Source organism: Oncorhynchus keta, unplaced genomic scaffold (assembly GCF_023373465.1).
Source record: "Oncorhynchus keta strain PuntledgeMale-10-30-2019 unplaced genomic scaffold, Oket_V2 Un_contig_12340_pilon_pilon, whole genome shotgun sequence".
NCBI lineage: Eukaryota > Metazoa > Chordata > Actinopteri > Salmoniformes > Salmonidae > Oncorhynchus > Oncorhynchus keta.
The window spans coordinates 27,748-43,093 of NW_026277836.1; the positions used below are offsets into that span (position 1 = coordinate 27,748).

General features: G+C 44.3%; 1 pseudogene; it reads right to left on the reverse strand.

The window, feature by feature from the left end:
* LOC127917842 (sodium bicarbonate cotransporter 3-like) overlaps window positions 1-13,434 on the reverse strand; it is a 34,493-nt pseudogene extending 21,059 nt beyond the window's left edge.
* Between the last annotated feature and the right edge of the window lie 1,912 nt (window positions 13,435-15,346).

A 15,346-nucleotide genomic window follows, 5' to 3' on the forward strand; every position in this document is an offset into this window, starting at 1 on the left:
GAAGTGTCATGCAAAATATATATTGGCACTCCACTTACCAAGACCGTTGCCAAATAAGGCGTGCGGTCACCTGTTTTTATAGTAATCCACCAGGTGGTACCACCAAGCACATCCAGAAGGGAGTGCATTTCATACCCAACTGCTCGCTTGAGATGTAGAGGAACCTTCTCAAGGTGTGATGTAACCGCTGGGGGGGAATGAGATTAATAGTAAATCAAAATAACAAAATATAGCCCTTTCGCAACCAACTGTGGAAATGAAGACCAGAATTGACATGTTTCACTAAGTCTAAAACATCTGGTTTATGTTGATGAAATGTACTCTTTAAGTGCTTCACAAGTCATAAAGCACACAGACAGACACATACAATGTTAAGGACTGAGAGAGGTCAGATTATGTGAAAGGTGAAGATATTTAAAGGTGGGGGGAGGAGCTGGACGGGGGGGTTTCTTGATGCTCAGTTCCTCCCATTGCATGGATATTTAACCTGGCTGGAGGTGGGGGGGAGGAGGGGTGGGCTGGGTCAGTCAGAGGGGTGGGTCTGGGTCAGTCAGAGTAGGAGTGGGGGACAGGCAGGGAGGGGTGGGTCTCAGTCTCCAGGGAGGGGTGGTCCTTGACTAGGGGGACCAGGGAGCTTCAGTTCCTCCCCATCTGGGGGAAGCATGGACCTCCACACTGGGGATAGTAGGGGGACCAGGTCCTACCCTCAGGGGTGGGTCTGGGTCAATCAGAGTAGGAGTGGGGGACAGGCAGGGAGGGGTGGGGGATCTGCATCTGGCTAAGGGATGGGTGTTCTGGGGGGTGCTAAGGGGGGAGGAGGGGGTGCTGGCGTTGAGCAGGAAGCGACTGAGGAACTGAGACCCCCTGGACTCCCTTGAGGAGGGAGGGGCGGGAGGTGGATAGACTTCCTATGGGAGGGGACAAGGGTAGTTGGGAAAGCAGAGAAGACAGGATGGAAAAAGGAAAGAGGGAGAGGAAAAATACATCAGGAAGGGTAAGAATACTAAATGTGTGTTGGGAACAATGCTCTTCATGCTGCAAAGCCCAGGCCTTGGAAGTGTCTTGTTAGTGGAAGTCAAAGACAAAGAGCAGGGGCATATTCAGTACATCCCAAAACGTCACAGGGAACATTTGCACAACGTACATGGAGCCACAGTAAACCAGGAGATTAAGTCAAGATCAATTAACATCTGTCATAATGCTGTCCACAAACAGCAGCGAACATGTTCAGAACACACACAAAAACACTGTTTAGCAACCTTTTGCAACAATGTTACAAAAACACAATAAATGCCGCGGTTACATCACACTTTAATAAGGATATACTATAGGTCACTCAAACGGACCAATCACAAGCAAGGGGAAGCTGACCAATAATCTTCAACTGTGATTTAATTGCTACATGATGGCATGTGCACAGATTTACTTTGGTTTTAAGTTAACTATTAGCCTATTACAACATTTCAACACAAAATCCTTATCACAAAAACATCTTTCCAGGAGAAAACACAATCCAGCACACAAAACAAACTCTCAGACTTATCACTGCAGTGTTCAAGAACAGTCATGATGGGAAAATCACATGCCAGTAAAAGGCTCATGCACCAATCAGATCTTGCTCATCGTCTTGTCACTCAGTTACCTCAGCCAATTGACACCTCTTTGAATGACCCAACCCACTTCATAAAACAACATGTGCATAGTACATTCATTCAATCTGTCAAAACACAACAAAAAAGGGTGTAAATAAACCATTATTTTGTAGAAGAGCTGAAATGAGGGGATGAAGAGCAGAAGAGGAAAAAGGAGAGGTGCAGCGAGGGCCCTCACCGTTTCTCTCAAGCAGGTGTGGGTCAGATTGTTTCTTGCCGATGTCAGCGAAGGAGCGCACCAGAGGGATGCGGTTGCTGAGCTTCTTCTCGTTCTGGTGGTGGTGTCTCTTCAACATGGCCTCCTTACCTTCTGCCTCAACTCCTCCTCCAGCTGAGCTGACGCCACCATGCTGTCTATCACCATGTCTATGGGGTACAGGGTAGACTGCATGCTTTACTCAACAGTTACATGCTTTATTCAACACATTCAACTTTCAGACTCACACACACAGTGAAATGTCTGCAGAGACATACATACACACTCACCTGCGATCTCCTCAATGGTGTTAGCTCATGTCCAACATGACAGTGCCGTTGAGGATGCAGCTGCGGAGCTCGAAGAGGCTGTGGAGAGACAGCGTGGCTACGTAGGGCTTACTCCAACGCTCCCTCCATCCTCCACGTCTTCCTCAAACTTTAACCACCTACACACACACACACACACAGATGAAAGGAGCTGTTGATGTGGTTGGATGAGGAAACATCCACTAGGAGTAGTGAGGAAGGGTGTGCGTCATGCCTGGCTGTCTCCCTCCACTCGTAGACGTGTCCGTCCCGGAAGAACAGCTCATCCAGCTCAGTGAACAGGTCGTGGGGCATGTGCTCTTCATCATCATCCTCTGTCCCCAGGATGAACTGGACACGCTGGGACGGGGTGTCTGAAACAGAGGGGGTACAGGTGGAAGATGGGTAATGTAGTACAACCAAGGGGAATATTAGTAGAAAAAGGACAGTAAATGGTTTGGTATAGGAAACAGGGCTGGAGAATGGAGATATGGCAATAGAGCTGATCTGAGGACAGTGAATGAAGCAGATGTTGAGGTGGGAGAGTGAACTGGTCTTAGCTACCATAGGAAGGAGACTCTCGTCCATCTTCATGGTCCGAGCGGTCTCTCCTCTTGCGGTGGTGTCTGTGGCCGCGGTGGCTGCGGTGGTGCCTCCGTTTGGTCTCTCTGCCCAGAGGAACATGGACACCCACATAGACCGCTCTGTGACCTGGGAACAGGGTCGAGAGAGGCCTGGTCAATCACGGTATACCATGTATAATAGTCTTATCTGCAGTTGGGCTGGATATATACACTGTGCATTTAAAAATCTGAATTGTCAATACGGTTCTTGGTAATACATATGGTCTGATTTCAGCATTTTACAATCTTTAGATCCACTTTCTTTACAGGCCCAAAATGGCATGAGAAAAATGCAGTTGTTTTCATACACTGCAGCCACCCTGGAGTTACCATCACAGACTGTGCCCCCCCCTACACACGTCTTCCTGTCTGTTGTTTACGTACGTCACACACAATGGTAACCCTTCCTCTTATCCTCCTCTCAATTTCTGACGTGTCAAGTGGCCATACCAGAAGCGTTAAATGAATGGACGAGTTCCGTGCCGTTCTGGCAGCAGCTAAGAATGGATAGAAAGGACGTCACTGCCCAAGACCCGCTGCTCTCTACTCACTGCTCGTTGTCAGGACATGGGGAAAGGAGAGAAGGCTCAAAAAGGAGAAGGACATGTAGCCTGCTCTTTGTGCTTATAAACACACTTTATCTTTTGAGAGCTGGGACCGTTAAACCGTTCTGGATGGCATACTACTGACGTCAGTCTGGACAGAGCAGATAAATGGACCAGGAGGGAGGTGAGGACTACAGCATGGTGGGTCTTCATCACGCCCCTGTCACATACATGTAATATGTCATAGCCCACTAAGCTCAATGAGGGGGAAAGTATAGATTTCACATTTATTTTTGTATTTTTTTAAATCACACTAAAAACATAGTATTTGTGAGTGGGGGCCTGCGTCTTCCAATGCTTTTCCTATTATGAGCCAGTGGGAGTTTTTAGCAGTAATAAATCTCTGAATACTTCAGTTGTGACCTCAGAAGTGTCCCATGCTGTGGGTACCACGCTTAAAGGTGAGCTGTGAGCCTAGCATAGGAAGCATAGCATAGAGAGAAACATGACCTAATTCCCCCCCAGTTCCTCTCTGGATCAGCTGAAAAAGGTCTGTGATACTCAGCTGATACCCCTGCAGGGTTTCCTGTCTAAAAGTACTTAGTTCCTTCCATTTACATGGATGACAGAGACACACAACAGCCCTAATAATATAACTAAAATCGTTATTGTTCCAGGCTTCCAGCTAACATCTTTATTGTATCTCTGGGCCTTTATCTGTATTGTATATCTGGGCGTTCCTATGAATAAATAACATTCAGAGGTTTTCCTCTGTGGTTTCCATTAGCACCTCTGGGTTGTCAGCTGTAATGTTCTGCGCAGTAGGAGGAGTCCCTGGGCCACACACACAGCCAGTAGATAAACAATTGTCTCCATAACACTGCCGCTGGCTGGGGTCAGGTCTCCTGCAGGCTGCCAATGTCTCCACTGAGACACAGTGCACATCAATTACTATGTAGGCCTACCCCGTACCCGTGCATATCTACTCACAACTGCTGCCTCTTGAATATAAACAAGTTATCGTTACTCATTGTGGATTTATTATTACGTATTTTACTTTTCTATTATTATTTTCTCTGTGTGGTTAGGAAGGGCCTGTAATTAAACATTTCACTGTTAGTCTAAACCTGGTCTACGTAGCACGTGACCAATACAGTTTGACGTTACCTCCCACCTGTTACCTCCCACTATAGACAACCAGTAGTTAGAGACCAAAACTCACTATTTCCAGTCTATCACATTTCAGAAACAATCGTCTGACTTGTTAGACTAGGCTCGTAGGCAGGCTCATGATCAATGTTCCCTGCCTCAAATTATTTCCGCCACTGAGGAAATTTCAGTTATGCTGAGCACAAACGTGAACGTTTTGAATTTACTGTGAACACAGAGGCTGTACCCGCTTTAAGTTAGTTTTAACCGTGGCCAAGTAGGCTACCGTGGCCAATCGATCATAATGTAGTCCTACCAGAGTGGCTGTGAGACCCGGCGGTAGGATTTTACAGTGAGGAGGCAACAAGGCAGAACATTATTTCTTGCCCAGAGTGACACTTTCTATTTGCAAGTGAAGATAATAACAACCAACGAAATGTACAAGTATTTAGAAAATAATAAACTGGATCAAATAGAGCTCTTCAAACAAAACCCAGCAGCATGCTGACCTGTCCCCTGTCCTGTCCCACAAACAATGAGAGGACAGGCTTCTTATGTGGAACCTTTATTTAACTAGGCAAGAACACTACCCTGGCCAAACCTGGACGATGCTGGGACAATTGTGCACCACCCTATGGGACTCCCAATCACGGCCAGTTGTGATACAGCCTTTATCAGAATACCCATGATGCAACTAAACGGAAACCTTTACACGTATCTGGTCAATTGACATTCAGAGCACATTAAATACAGTACCATACATACATACACGTTCAGATAATAAACATGTAGTTATACCAGCACACCTCAGTAACTATGATAAACCCATGCTTTAGAGCAGTGTTGACCAACCCCGGTCCTCCACTACCCCCAACAGTACACTTTTTTATTATAACACCGGACAAACACACTTGATTCAACTAGTCAACTAATCATCAAGCCCTCAAAGAGCTGAATGAGGAGTTTGTCTAGGGTTACAACAACGTTTACTGTTGGGGGTCCGGAGGACCCGGGCTGGGAAACACCGCTTCATAGCATAAATACTATCAGTATATAAAAATGTACGTCCCCCGGGTTTAAGCTCCTACCGCGCCACCCGTACCATTCATCAACTATGAACAGAACCCTTCAAAACGAGGACATACAAGGCAATCATACACATTTGACCATCTACCTTCACCTTTTAATTAGTAAACAATATCACATCGTATCTAGAACTTGGCATCACCAAAATGTATGACCAGAAAGAACCTATATTTTAAAAAAAGTAAAAAATCTGGAGAAAACAAAAACCAATTCCCGATGCGCCAAACTAAAAACTCTTGTTACTTCTCATTCACGGATGATCGACCAACAAAAAAAACATCGCTGCCCAACATTATCATCAATAAATAAATGTCCTTCTCATAAACCATGTCTGGTCCTTTATCAAAGGTTTTAGATTTGTGTGACAGAGTACATAGGACTATGTTCTATGTCAGCCAACATTAGCAGCCACTGTGTGGTGTTCTATGTCAGCCTACAGTAGCAGCCACTGTGTGGTGTTCTATGATAGTCACAGTGTGGTGTTCTATGTCAGCCTACAGTAGCAGCCACTGTGTGGTGTTCTATGATAGTCACAGTGTGGTGTTCTATGTCAGCCTACAGTAGCAGCCACTGTGTGGTGTTCTATGACAGCCTACAGTAGCAGCCACTGTGTGGTGTTCTACAATACAGCCTACAGTAGCAGCCACTGTGTGGTGTTCTACAATACATAGTAGCAGCCACTGTGTGGTGTTCTCAATACAGCCTACAGTAGCAGCCACTGTGTGGTGTTCTACAATACAGTACAGTAGCAGCCAGTGTGGTGTTCTCATGTCAGCCTACAGAAGCAGCAGCCACTGTGTGGTGTTCTATGATAGTCACACAGCCTACAGCCTACAGTAGCAGCCACTGTGTGGTGTTCTATGATAGTCACAGTGTGGTGTTCTATGTCAGCCTACAGTAGCAGCCACTGTGTGGTGTTCTATGTCAGCCTACAGTAGCAGCCACTGTGTGGTGTTCTACAATACAGCCTACAGTAGCAGCCACTGTGTGGTGTTCTATGATAGTCACAGTGTGGTGTTCTACAATACAGCCTCAGCAGCCACTGTGTGGTGTTCTATGACAGCCTACAGTAGCAGCCACTGTGTGGTGTTCTATGATAGTCACAGTGTGGTGTTCTATGTCAGCCTACAGTAGCAGCCACTGTGTGGTGTTCTATGATAGTCACAGTGTGGTGTTCTATGTCAGCCTACAGTAGCAGCCACTGTGTGGTGTCTCTATAGTCACAGCCTACAGCCTACAGTAGCAGCCACTGTGTGGTGTTCTACAATACAGCCTACAGTAGCAGCCACCTACAGCCTACAGTAGCAGCCACTGTGTGGTGTTCTATGTCAGCCTACATTCCGTGAGACTTGTGCAGCGCTGGAAATTAACCTGTTTAGCAACTTGTCCTTCAGACGAGGTGGTGACCGAAAATGTTTTATTGTGCTTTGTGATGAGGAAACCACTTTACAAATCATTATTTGCATACCACTATCACAGAGAGTCAGACAAAAAAAATGTATGCTACCATCTGCCTATTGACTACATTGCTTATTCAAGCCCTTCTCAAAATACTTCACTGCCCCTTTAAGATATAAAAAAGCTCTTTACCTGACTGGCTTTTCAAAGATGGCTATAAGTGTATATGTTTTGTGCTCTTGTAGGAAGCAATCACTTATCACTGAGCAGAAATTGCTATAACTGGGCTAATAATGCACTAATTAGCAAAGGACATTAACAAATGTGCACACGTGGCTACATGCGGTTCTTCGCTTTGATCTTTGAACAATCTCAGACGGTCTTGCATACAGTGCCTTGCGAAAGTATTCGGCCCCCTTGAACTTTGCGACCTTTTGCCACATTTCAGGCTTCAAACATAAATATATAAAACTGTATTTATTTGTGAAGAATCAACAAGTGGGACACAATCATGAAGTGGAACGACATTTATTGGATATTTCAAACTTTTTTAACAAATCAAAAACTGAAAAATTGGGCGTGCAAAATTATTCAGCCCCTTTACATTCAGTGCAGCAAACTCTCCCCAGAAGTTCAGTGAGGATCTCTGAATGATCCAATGTTGACCTAAATGACTAATGATAACTACAATCCACCTGTGTGTAATCAAGTCTCCGTATAAATGCACCTGCACTGTGATAGTCTCAGAGGTCCGTTAAAAGCGCAGAGAGCATCATGAAGAACAAGGGACACACCAGGCAGGTCCGAGATACTGTTGTGAAGAAGTTTAAAGCCGGATTTGGATACAAAAAGATATCCCAAGCTTTAAACATCCCAAGGAGCACTGTGCAAGCGATAATATTTAAATGGAAGGAGTATCAGACCACTGCAAATCTACCAAGACCTGGCCGTCCCTCTAAACTTTCAGCTCATACAAGGAGAAGACTGATCAGAGATGCAGCCAAGAGGCCCATGATCACTCTGGATGAACTGCAGAGATCTACAGCTGAGGTGGGAGACTCTGTCCATAGGATAACAATCAGTCGTATATTGCACAAATCTGGCCTTTATGGAAGAGTGGCAAGAAGAAAGCCATTTCTTAAAGATATCCATAAAAAGTGTTGTTTAAAGTTTGCCACAAGCCACCTGGGAGACACACCAAACATGTGGAAGAAGGTGCTCTGGTCAGATGAAACCAAAATTGAACTTTTTGGCAACAATGCAAAACGTTATGTTTGGCGTAAAAGCAACACAGCTCATCACCCTGAACACACCATCCCCACTGTCAAACATGGTGGTGGCAGCATCATGGTTTGGGCCTGCTTTTCTTCAGCAGGGACAGGGAAGATGGTTAAAATTGATGGGAAGACGGATGGAGCCAAATACAGGACCATTCTGGAAGAAAACCTGATGGAGTCTGCAAAAGACCTGAGACTGGGAAGGAGATTTGTCTTCCAACAAGACAATGATCCAAAACATAAAGCAAAATCTACAATGGAATGGTTCAAAAATAAACATATCCAGGTGTTAGAATGGCCAAGTCAAAGTCCAGAACTGAATCCAATCGAGAATCTGTGGAAAGAACTGAAAACTGCTGTTCACAAATGCTCTCCATCCAACCTCACTGAGCTCGAGCTATTTTGCAAGGAGGAATGGGAAAAAATGTCAGTCTCTCGATGTGCAAAACTGATAGAGACATACCCCCAGCTGTAATCGCAGCAAAAGGTGGCGCTACAAAATATTAACATAAGGGGGCTGAATAATTTTGCACGCCCAATTTTTCAGTTTTTGATTTGTTTAAAAAGTTTGAAATATCAAATAAATGTCGTTCCACTTCATGATTGTGTCCCACTTGTTGATTCTTCACAAAAAAAATACAGTTTTATATTTTTATGTTTGAAGCCTGAAATGTGGCAAAAGGTCGCAAAGTTCAAGGGGGCCGAATACTTTCGCAAGGCACTGTAGTTAGGTTTATTTCATTATGTTGCATTTAAAAATGTCGATTTGGTCACAATTCCTACAGTAGAGGGAAATGTTGGTGTAAACTAACAGGGAAACTAGCAGAGTGACGTTCAATCTCGCGAGTCTCTGCGCGGGCTGGTATTTCTTCTGCAAGGCAGTCCTGGGGAGTGGAGCACCCACACACAGCTTAAGGGGAACATTGATCATGATGTATAACAAAACACAAGTAAATATTACTTTAGAGAAGTATGGAGGTTAGGAGAGAGGAGGGACAGAGAAGCGGAAGGGGAACATGGAGGTTGGGTCTGCCTGTACCAACCATGTGATTATGTGAATGAGTGGTAGTGTTCTAGAGAGAATGAGTGAGAGAAAGAATGAAGGGGGGGGGAGTGAAAGAGAAGGCTATATTAAATTAGTGGAGGCTAGAGCTGCAGGCTAATCCTCAGTAATGCTGTTAGAGCTAGAACCAGGGTGGGGGGGGGCAGCTAACATTACATTCTCACACTCTTCTCTACTTCATTAACCAGGGTTCCAAGTTACACTGTGCTCTACCTCATTAGCCAGGGTTACACTGTGCTCTACCTCATTAACCAGGGTTACACTGTGCTCTACCTCATTAACCAGGGTTACACTGTTCTCTACCTCATTAACCAGGGTTCCAAGTTACACTGTGCTCTACCTCATTAACCAGAGAGTTACACTGTGCTCTACCTCATTAACCAGGGTTACACTGTGCTCTACCTCATTAACCAGGGTTACACTGTGCTCTACCTCATTAACCAGGGTTACACTGTGCTCTACCTCATTAACCAGGGTTACACTGTGCTCTACCTCATTAACCAGGGTTACACTGTGCTCTAGCTCATTAACCAGGATTCCAGGTTACACGGTGCTCTAGCTCATTAACAAGGGTTCCAAGTTACACTGTTCTCTACCTCATTAACCAGGGTTACACTGTGCTCTACCTCATTAACCAGGGTTACACTGTGCTCTACCTCATTAACCAGGGTTACACTGTGCTCTAGCTCATTAACCAGGGTTACACTGTGCTCTACCTCATTAACCAGGGTTACACTGTGCTCTACCTCATTAACCAGGGTTACACTGTGCTCTACCTCATTAACCAGGGTTACACTGTGCTCTACCTCATTAACCAGGGTTACACTGTGCTCTACCTCATTAACCAGGGTTACACTGTTCTCTACCTCATTAACCAGGGTTACACTGTGCTCTAGCTCATTAACCAGGGTTACACTGTTCTCTACCTCATTAACCAGGGTTACACTGTGCTCTAGCTCATTAACCAGGGTTCAAAGTTACCAGGGTTCCAAGTTACACGGTCCTCTACCTCATTAACCAGGGGTTACAAGTTATTACTGTTCAAGTTCACCTCACAAAGCCTGGTCTCCCCAAACACAGTTTCTTGGGAGGGGATGCAGCTACAGCTTGTGTGTGTGGAAGATAAATTGTTAAGAATTCCATTGTGGATCCTATAAAGTTTGGAAATTGTGCCAGGGCTTTTCCCCTGCAGTCAGAGCTCAGTGGAATGTGGGTGGAAGCAATGCATACCTCAATCACCAGACCAAGCCAGACAAACGTGACTGAATTTCTCACGATATTACAGCGCATGAGTAAAAACACGTGTGTGTGTGTGTGTGTGTGAGAGCATGCATTTGTAGAATCCCCTCTGTCCTATGGCCATACAATGCCATTACACATGGGCCTCCTTGATACTGCTCCATGTATACTGTCAACATGAGTAGGATCCGGGCCCATGTGATACTTTGTGTGTATATATAAACACTAAAATCAGACTTACTCTCTAGCTCCTCTTTCTCAAAGTTGGTGTGAATGGAGGAGCTAGTCTTCCCCAGGTCCACCACCGCCTCATCATCGTTCCCCTGGAGACAAGGAGAAATACAAATTCATTGGGCAGATTGTTTTGTTTCAAAGAGAACAGAATGTACACATGGTGGAGATGCAGAGAGAAAGGACATTTATTCAGTCAATAGCCTAAATCTTCATAGTTCCCAAAGAGCAAGTCGTTTTAAAAGCTGCAATATGTAACTGTTTGAGAGACCTGACAAAAATTCACATAGAAATGTGAGTTATAGATCTGTCACTCACTAAAAGTCTAGTCTAAGAAGCATTAGATATTGTCTACGTGCTCCATGCTTCCCGTTCTTCAGTGTCATTTTTGCGTCTTTTGCTTTCGGTTTTGCACACCAGCTGCAAACCAGCTGCAAACAATACTTCTGGTTATGGAAAATATATATTTCACAGCAGTTTAGATGGTACAATGATTCTCTATACTTGCTTGTTTTATCACAAACTGAAATTAGGCAAACTATTACAATTTTAGCAACCAGGAAATGGCGGAGTGATTTCTTCATAATGCATCTTTAAGCATTGAAAGAATTGTACAACAACCTAGACACTAGTGGGTAGGAAGGAAATAATGAGGTACTTTAAAAAGTGGGCCTACGTAGTCACTCCTATTGACGACGCAGCACAGCACCAGAGATACACAATGGAAGAGAGTAATACAGGTCACATTGGGTGACAGTTGGAGCTGTGTGAAGTTAACTTCCTGTTCTTGGTCTTCCACTTCCTATTAGGTTACACCTTTTAACACAGCAGTCAAATTCAATAGGACTACTTAATCCAGCCATCTCAATAAGACCACACAGGCAATAGTATAATAGTAGAGCTTCATCTGCTTCAAGACTGGACCCAACAAAGAAATCATAGCTATATTCTGATAGGCTCTTAAACAGTCATGGAAAAGACCCCGCATTTTCCATACAACTACACCATGTACAAGAACAACTCCAAACTGTCATGGTTCAGTTGATATGGGAGATGCATTACCACTGCTTTTCAGGGGAAATGGAAAAAGAGCCTGTGACGAGACTTCAGCTTTTGGACATTAACGAGGTGACACCATCTTAACTCCTCCATATTTACTGGATTGGTTGAACAGTGCAGAAGAGAACCTCCTGACAAGACCAGTATGTAGGGGGATATAGTTTCAGGTGTTTCTCTTACGCCTGAGGTTAGATTAATTATAAGAGACAGTGTATCCTACGGTATTGGCCTAAACAGGAGAAAGGCCTTTGAACGCTACAGCCAAGGGGAATGACTCAGAGGGATGTCCCTGCTGAATAAAGCCTAGGCGGCTGGACACCACCTGCGGGGGTAAGCGCAGAGGTAAATATTTGTGTTGGGCACAAGCCAGCACGCCCGAGTCCAAAGACAGGCTGTCTTAGCCACACAACACAGACAGAGTGTTTAGATTTGAGTCACTTATACTTTACAAGTTGTGTTATCCAGCTCTTCAGCTTGCATTCCCTCTTGGTCTCTACATCACTCTGCATTCTCCTCCTAACAAGGGACAATTGTTCTGTAACAGCTATGAACCCAAGACAAGTCCAACCTGTTGGGTTTATTAGGTTTAGTCTACTACTTATTGAACTCATTGAAGTAAACTCTAGGTCTATTTATTAGAGACCAACTCAACAGACAGATATTAAACTAAGTGGCAGTTGACAACGTTTTGCTAACTTTCTAGGCAGATCAGCCTCCTGTAACATATGATAGATGCCACTGACCGACCTGTCATTTTCATGGCGTGGTGCACTATTTCAGGGCACTACAGCAGAGTTCAGAGTTTAAAAATGGCTGCCAAGCTTTCTTCTAGAACCAAGGTGTGCCTTGTAAATATAATTAGACACAAAGGGTTAAATAGATATGCTACCTCCTGATGATGAAATAAGCCATGTGGTCCAGTCAGTGCTACTGTTCTGGAAAGCACTAACAATCCAGTCAGTAGGGGCCTACCTAGAATACCACCACTACCTAGACTACCACTCTGAACGTCTGCCCCACGGCACTTTTACATTCATGGTTTTTATAGCTTGAATGTGCTGCATTAGAACATAAAGCAATACGTTCATGAAGTGAGGAGTTATTGATTTAGCTGGTACGGTTGCTGGGCCTGCTAGCTAAACAATATGGAAGGAACTTCTAGAGAACTACCTATTTAGCAAGTGCTGCTTCTACTGAAATAGCTAAAAGGCTAAATGGTTTCAGAGTAATTCAGTGGGCTTAACTTTTGGAGATAGTTTGCTTGTTATTTGGGTTCCTACCTCTTCCATCACTGGTACAGTAATAGACTCTCAAACTAATCCGTATTAAAAACCACACTGCTATGAAAAAAAGCACATGCCTATTCCCAATACAGACCAGAACACACATACCACACATGGAGCTTTGGCTGCTGTGGTGGTCTTCAAATTGACAATATCACCCCAGAAGTCCATGGCTGGCAGACTCCGCAGAGTGGCGGAACCCCCTCCAACTAAAGAGCACCCAAGTCCTGCTGTAATCACTGGATGGTGAATGGGTGGTTGGAGTGGGGAATCGAGGTGGCAGTGAACGCAAATAGTCAGGTCTGAGCAGACAGTCTGGGTGAGTGTCCAAATAGTCCTTGAATGTGTGTAAGTACACGTGTTCACAATTTGCATTTGCTTTCAGGAGTGTGGTCCAAATATATTTTTAGCTGTGGGTGTGTCCTGAGAGCTGCTTTAAAGGGTGGGGGCACTCACACAAATTAAAAACAGCATGTGGGGCACGGGGGCAGCCGGTCTGGAGGTCAGATGTAAATCAGTCCACGTGCCACATTTGGGGTGCTAATAAAATCAATCCATAATTATTTTACAGTTAAAAAGCTAGGCTACATGAGATTTGGAACATTAGGTTATGACAGGGTGATTAACAAAAGGCTAAGCTGTGTCAATATATTTCACTTGTGATTTTCATGAATAGGAATATTTATGTCCGTTGCGTTATGCTAATTAGTGTCAGTCGATTACGCTCCCGGACCCGGGATGGGGAGTCACTAGAGGTTAAAAAGCCAGGCTACATGGGATTTGGAACATTAGGTTATACTAAATGTAGGTTTCTGCACCCAAAATGTAAGACATTCGTCGGGAAGATAGATTGTTGCACTTAAAGCATTTGTACATGGAATATTGTTAACTGTTTTGTACCTATCAAATCCAACGTGGAGGGATATTTAGGGTGTTTTATGCTAGTTTGCTAGACCACTAGCCAGAATCAAAAATGTGTGCACTTATGTACAGCGCATTCGGAAAGTATTCAGACACCTTGACTTAACCCACATTTTGTTACGTTAGAGCCTTACTCTAAAATGGACTAAATTCTGTTTTTTTCTCAGCAATTTACACACAATACCCCATTATGACAAAGAGAAAACAGGTTTTTAGAAATAAAAGGAAATACCTTATTTTACATAAGTATTAGTAGGCCTTTGCTATGAGACTCGAAATTGAGCTCAGGTGCATCCGGTTTTCATTAATCATCCTTGAGATGTTTCTACAACTTCAGTGGATTGGACATGATTTGGAAAGCACACGTCTGTCTATATAAAGGTCCCACAGTTGGCAGTGCATGTCAAAGCAAAAACCAAACCATGCGGTCGAAGGAATTGTCGGAAGAGCTTCGAGACAGGATTGTGTCAAGGCACAGATCTTGGGAAGGGTAACAAAATATTTCTGCAGCATTGAAGATCCCCAAGAAGACAGTGGCCTCCATTCTTAAATTGAAGACGTTTGGAACCACCAAGATTCTTCCTAGAGCTGGCCGCCCAGCCAAACTGAGCAATCAGGGGAGAAGGGCGTTGGTCAGGGAGGTGACCAAGAACCCGATGGTCACTCTGGCAGAGCTCTAGAACTCCTCTGTTGAGATGGGATTCCAGAAGGACAACCATCTCTGCAGCACTCCACCAATCAGGACTTTATGGCAGAGTGGCCAGACGGAAGCCACTCCTCAGAAAGGCACGACGGCCCGCTTGAGTTTGCCAAAAGGCACCTAAAGGACTCACCATGAGAAACAAGATTCTCTGGTCTGATGAAACCAAGATTGAACTCTGTGGCCTGAATGCCAAGTGTCACGTCTGGAGGAAACCTGGTACCATCCCTACGGTGAAAGATGGTGGCAGCATCATGCTGTGGGGGTGGTTTTCAGCAGCAGAGACAGAAACTAGTCAGGATCGATATTCTATAGCAAAGTCATCAGACTTCTAAACAGCAATCCCAAACTCAGAGGCTGCTGCCTACATTGAGACCCAATCACTGGACACTTTAATGGATCACTAGTCACTTTAAACAATGCCACTTTAAATAATGTTTACATTACTCATATCACATGTATATAACATATTTTATACCAACTACTGCACCTTGCCCATGCCGCTCGGTCATCGCTCATCCATATACTTATATGTACATATTCTCATTCACCCCTTTAGATTAGTGTATTAGGTAGTTGGGAATTGTTAGAATACTTGTTAGAGATTACTGCATTG